The sequence below is a fragment of the Loxodonta africana genome, chromosome 18 (assembly GCF_030014295.1).
Source record: "Loxodonta africana isolate mLoxAfr1 chromosome 18, mLoxAfr1.hap2, whole genome shotgun sequence".
Taxonomy (NCBI): domain Eukaryota; kingdom Metazoa; phylum Chordata; class Mammalia; order Proboscidea; family Elephantidae; genus Loxodonta; species Loxodonta africana.
The window spans coordinates 14,276,782-14,283,692 of NC_087359.1; positions in this window are offsets into that span (position 1 = coordinate 14,276,782).

Here is a 6,911-nt window from a genome sequence, read left to right on the forward strand (position 1 = left end):
TTGTTACGCTCTTCCTTCCTGAAAAAGTAGAGGCTATTCTGACTTGTCGGAAACCACTTCATTTCTTTTCTTCATAATTCACACCCGAAAAGCCATATTTTGGTTTTGCCTATTTATGAAAATGGATATAAATGGAAAAATACAGTGTATGCACACACATACGTACATATCAGGCTTTCTTCATTTTATATTATACTTATAAGATTCATCCCTCTTGCTAAGTGTAGTTGACATTTTTTTTGTTTTTAGTGCCATATAATGTTCTATGTTGTTGTTGGGTGAAGTTGAGCCCATTCTGACTCAAGTGACCCCGTGTGACAGAATAGAATTGCCTCATGGGTTTTTTAGGCCGTAATCTTTATGGAAGCAGATTGCCAGGCCTTTCTTCCCAGAGCCACTGGGTGGGTTCAAATCATCAACCTTTTGGGTTGCAGCCAAGCACTTAACCATTGCACCAAGATGTCACCGTTTATCTACTTTAGTGTTGACAGACAGTTGGGCTATTTTCAGTATGGAGCTATCAGAAAAAAGCACTGCTGCAAACATTTTGTACAGATCTCTTGGTCCAGTTTTGATAATAACTTGGTACATAGTGCATGCCTTTCCGATGGTATATGCCTAGGAGAGGGCTTACCAGGTCAGAGGGGATGCCTGCAGTTACTCAAATTTAGTAGCTAACACCAAATTGTTTCCCCAACTAGTTGGACCAATGTCTATTTCTGTCAGCAATTTCTTGTTCTACATCCTCTTCAGCCCTTGGTTTTATCAGCTTCTTAATTTTTAAATTCCAGTGGGTGAACGGTGGTTTTAGTCAGCATTTTCTTTGTGTGTAATGAGGTTGAGGGTCTTGTCATATAATTTTTGGCCATCTGGACCTTGGGAAGTGCCTGGTCACGCTGCATGTCCAGTTTGTCTGGTCGGGTTACTTGCCTTTGTCCTCACCATTTGTAGGAATCTTTATTTCTTCTTTATAGGAACTGTTATTGCAAAAAATCTCTCCCAGTTTGGGTACTATCTTTTCACTCTTTTTCTGGGGTTTGTTGTTGAACAAAATCCTTAATTTTCCTGTAGTAAAACTCATCAGTCTTGGTTACTGTAGGCCGGGGGGAGAGGGGAACGGGGAGCTACTGCCTAATGGGTAGAGAGATTATCTTCGGGGTGATGAAAAGGTTTTAGGAATAAATGGTGGCACCACATAGTGAATATAATTCATGGCACTGAATTGTGCACTTTAAAATGGTTAGAATGATACATTGGTATATATATTTTATCACAGTAGATAGATGATAGGTAGGTAGGTAGATGAGTGATGGATAGAGAGGTAATTAGATGATAGATTGATAGGTGATTGATAGTTAGATGATAGATAAGTGAAAGATAGGTAATGAGATAGGTAAGTAGGTAGGTAGATAGGTGATTGATAGGTAGTTGGATGGATGGATGGATGGTTGGATGATAGGCAGGCAGGCAGGTAGGTAGGTAGACAGATAGGTAGGTAGGTAGGTAGAGAGGTAGATAGATAAAAAGTCACATTGTAAGACAAACATGGGAGTTGGAAGATATTGTCATGGCCGTATTTGGAAAATACAATCTTCCACTCTTGATTGTCCTCTAGACTTGTTGTGCGTTACTATACATATTTTAAACCCCACAAGACACTATTTATTCTTAATGGCTTCATTGAGATATAGTTCACATACCATATAATTCACCCACTTAAAGGGTGCAAGTCAGTGGTCTTTGGTATATTCACAGACTTGTGCAGTTATCACCACAGTCAATTTTAGAACACTTTTGTCACCCCCAGAAGAAACCCTGTACCCATGAGCAGTCACTCCCCACTTCTCCCACACCCCTGGCCCTAAGCAACCACAGAAAGTAGTTTCTGTCTCTGTGGGTTTCCCCAGTCTGCATATTCTATATAAATGGAACCATACGATAGGCTGTCTTTTGTGACTGACTTCTTTCACTTAGCATAATATTTTCAAGGTTCATCCATGGCGTAGCGTGTATCAGAACTTCATTCCTTTGTATGGCTGAATAACATTCCATTATATGGTTCTGCCACAATTTGTTTATCCATTCATCAGTTGATGGACATCTAGGTTGTTTTCACTTTTTGGTTATTATGAATAATGCTGCTGTGAACATATTTGTCTACAAGTTTTTGTGTGGACATATGTTTCATTTCTCCATATGCTAGCTCATATGATAACTCTATTTTTAACATTTTGAGGAACTGGCAAACTGTTTCCCAAGACATTATTGTTTTTATACAGGCAATATTCACTTAGAATTACTGCCAAATTTGCCCTTTTTTCTCTTTTTTTTCCTTTCTCTTCATTCCATCCTTCATCTCTTACTTTCCTTCTGGAATCATTTTCACTTGGTACAGGTTTTCCAGTGAAAAATTCTCTCATTTTTGTTTGTCTGAAAATGTCTTTATTTCACCTTCTTTCCTATAACATATTTTTATTGGGAACAGAACTTCAGTTTGGTAGTTATTATTTTTTCAGCCCTTTAAATATGCCATCCCACTGTCTTTTGGCTTCCACTGTTTCTGTTGAGAGATCAACCGTCATGCCTACTATTGCTCCTTGGAAAGAAAAAATTGTCCCTCTTTCTGTTTTTAAGATTTTCTCTTTGCCTTTGGTTTTCAATAGTTTTACCACAATGTGCCATGTTCTGTGTGGGCTTGTTTTTTTTTTTTTTAATCTTGCCTGGGATTCATTTAGTGTCTTCAATCTGTGCTGCAGTGACTTTCATCAAATTGGTGACATTCTCAGCTCCTTTATCTTCAAATATTATTTCTTCTGCATTCTCTCTCTCCTCTCCTTCTGGGACTCCAGTCATACATATGTTGGACTTCTTCATTTTCCCTCATACAGATCTGTTCTCTATTCTGTATTTTTCATCCTTTTGTCTCTCCATGTTTCTTTCTGGATATTTTCTTCAGATGTATCTAGAAGCGAGGATGGCGAGATTTCGTCTCACATACTAGGACATGTTATCAGAAGGGATCAGTCCCTGGAGAAGGACATCATGCTTGGTAAAGTAGAGGGTCTGTGAAAAAGAGGAAGACCCTCAAGGAGATGGACTGACACAGTGGCTACAACAATGGGCTCAGACAGAGCAACAATTGTGAGGATGGCACAGGACTGGGCAGTGTTTCATTTTGTTGTAAATAGGGTCACTATGAGTTGGAACCAACTCGAAGGCATCTAACAACACCACCATCTTCTAAATCACTGTATTTTCTCTTCAAGTCTGTATTATATGCTGTAATATTCCTCCATCGAGTCTTAGTTTCATTTGTTTTTCACTTCTAGAGTTTCCATTTGGTTCTTTGGGAGTAGTAGTTTCAAGTTCTCTACCACAATAGTCAATCTTGTCTTTATCTTTTTGAACATAGTAAGCATAATTATTTTACATTTTCATTCTGATAAGTCTGTTGTGGATTTTTGTTCCCCACATGGTAAGCATTCAATGCATGCTTGTTGAATATCATTAGTAAATAGAAGCGCTGCATGGAGAACTAGCTTAGTGGGTATCTCAGTTGAACAGTTGGAGTGTTATCTCTGTGTTCAGACAAGGAGATTTCCAAATTATCCAGAGTGTATGAACTTCTAATCCTATTTGTGAAAGTCTCCAAGGAAAGTAGAAATTCCTTGACCTCGCCTGGCCGTCCGCATAATGAGAAGTGCATTCTGCTCCTTTCACCCTAGGAGGGGCTGGTTACCAGGGCCAGCTGAGGTAGGGGCACTTGAGGTCACCGCGCCTTTCCAACCCCTAGTCCCGCTATGTAGGGACTTCAGAGAGAGGAAAACTTAGTCCTTGATTGGCCATTCCTTCCAAAATGCTGCCCTTGGCACCTGAGTCAGCCTCCTGCTTGAGTGATCTCATCTATTGGCTGATTCCAAAATGTTTGCTCAATAACGCTCTTGGAAGAACTAACCCTGACCCTCCCATTCCACCTCACTGGCCCCTGACTCCTGGCCCCATCCTAAGTGGAGCACAGAATAATGGGACTGGCTCCAAAGGTTACACCCCAGGATCTCCAAGACTTCCCAGCCCTCTTCAGAGAAGGCCAAGGCATCTTGTTTTTTTTTGTTTTTGATATATATATATATCTTTTATGTAACTTCTTTATTGAGATATAATTTACATAACATACGACTCACCTATTTAAAGTGTACAATTCAATGGTTTTTAGTAAAATTGCAGAATTGTGAAGCCATCACTACAATCAATTTTAGAACATTTTCATCACCCCAGAATAAAACCCCATACCCATTAGTAATCACTCCCCATTCTCCCCCACCCACAATCCTTGGCAACCACTAATCTACTGTATGGATTTGCCTGTTCTAGACACTTCATACAAATGGAATCATATGTGATCTTTTGTGACTGGCTTTCTTCACTCAGCATAATGTTTTCAAGGTCCATTCATGTCATAGCACGTATCAGAACTTCATTGCTTTTTATTGCTGAATAATTCCATTGTATGAATATATTCTGTTTGTCCATTCATCAGCTGCTGGACATTTGGGACTTTCCACCTGTGGATTATTATGAATAATGCCACTATGAACATTCATGCACAAGGCTTTGTGTGGACATGTGATATCATTTCTCTTGGGTAAATACCTAGGAGTGGAATTTCTGGGCCATATGGCAATTTTATGTTTAACCTTTTGAGAAACTGGCCAGATTGTTTTCTCCCGTGGCTGCACCATTTTGCAATCCTACCAGCAGTCTCTGACAGTTCCAATTTCTCACTGTTCTCACCAACACTTGTTATTATCTGTCTTTTCATTGTAGCCCTCCTTGTGGGTGTGAAGTGATATCTCACTCTGGTTTTGATTTGCATTTTGGTTAATGAAGAAAACAAAAATCCTCACAACTGGACCAATAAGCAACATCATGACAAACGGAGAAAAGATTGAAGTTGTCAAGGATTTCATTTTACTTGAATCCACAATCAACTCCCAGAGAAGCAGCCGCCAAGAAGTCAAACAATGCAATGGGTTGGGTAAATCTACTGCAAAATACCTCTTTAAAGTGTTAAAGAGCACAGATGTCACTTTGAGCACTAAGGTGCACCTGACCCAAGCCATGGTATTTTCTGTCACCTCATAGGCATGTGAAAGCTGGACAATGAATAAGGAAGACTGAAGAAAAAATTGACATAACAATTGTGGGGATGGTGCAGGACTGGGCAGTGTTTCATTCTGTTGTACATAGGGTCACTGAGTCAGAACCAACTTGAAAGCACCTAACAGCAACAAAAACAATGGTTAATGATGTTGAGCATATTGTCATATACTTATTGGTTATTTGTATATCTTCTTTGGAGAAATGTCTATTCAGATCTTTTGCCCATTTGTTAACTGGGTTATTTGTCTTTTTGTTATTGAGTTGTAAAAGTTCTTCATATATTTTAAATAAATAAAAGTCTCTTATCAGATCTATGATCTGCAAATATTTTCTCCCATTCTGTGGGTTGTCTTTTCACCTTCATGATGATGTCCTTTGAAGCACAAAAGTTCTAATTTTGATGACGTCCAATTTATCTTTTTTTTTCTTTTCTTTTCTTGCTGTGCTTTTGGTTTTATACCTAAGACCTAATCCAAGGTCATAAAGATTTATGTTTTCTTCTAAGCATTTTATAAATTTAGCTCTTACATTTAGATCTTTGATCCATTTTAACTTAACTTTTGCTTATGGTGTGAGGTAGGGGTCCAACTTCATTCTTTTACCTGCAGTGGAATCTTGTTTCACTGACAGTTTTCTGTAACCGTCTGTATTTTCCATGATCTGGGCAAGGATATATCCTTTTATCCCAGTTACTATGGGCCAATAAAACCAGCTTGTCATTGTGGCATTGTGTTCCAAAAGTGAACTCTACAGAAAGTTATTTTTGAGGACACACACACACACACACACACACGTTATACCCTTGTAGGGCAGCATCTGAGAGAGGTGAGATATGTGGGGAGTTGACACCTCCTCACCACTCCTACCCCAGGCAACAAAGGGTTCTCAAAGTCCTAACATACGCAGTTCTTTCCTTTGGTTGAATCATCAGCCACTTCTAAGTCCTTTTGTTAAAACACTAATATTTGTCTTACAAATGAATTTACCAGATCTTTTCCAGGGATAGTTGTCCAATTCCTCACTAGCTGGGACAGGTGAGGGTAAAAGGACCTTTAGTAGGGTAAACTGCGTGGGGAAGGAGCCAGACAGAGCAGATAACTTGGTTCAAAGCCCGCAGTTCTGAGGACATCACATCGCAGTTAAAATCCACGACAAGTCTTTGAAAGGCAGAACCATATCTTATTTGTCTTTACATATTACATAGCCTGTGGCCTGGCACAAAGTAGGCGCAGGGTAAACATTTGGCGAACGAATGCATGAAGACGTAAGTGTCAGCATGAAGGGGGCAGGGGGAGAGTGCCAAGAGGGAGGAACATCAGAAAGACCCTGGAACGAAGTCTCTGCAGCAAACGCCGCCTCCTTCCCCGCATTGGCTCTGCACTGGCTCTGGCCAGCAGTGGGGAGGTGGCTGCATGCTCTACCTGGCTCTGTCCCTGGCAAGGGGCAGGCGGTAGGAACCTGGACGAAGCTGGCTCGTTCCTTCCACGCACCTTGAAAAAAGCAGTCAGCCTTGCTCCCAGCTGCATGAAAAGCACATCTTCTGGAAAGCTCTGTGAGGAGGTGGGGGCTTGCCCTTGATCCCACTGAGAGCAGAATTGCAGCATCTGCCTGCTCTGGTCTGGCCCCGGCCCAAGGCTGAGCGTGGCAGCCCAGGCTTGTCCCCCAGCCACAGGCAAAGGAAGGAGACGAGCTGCTTGCCAACCTGCTGGCACCAGAGGGTGTGAGGCAGCATCTGCACTGCCCTCTGGCAG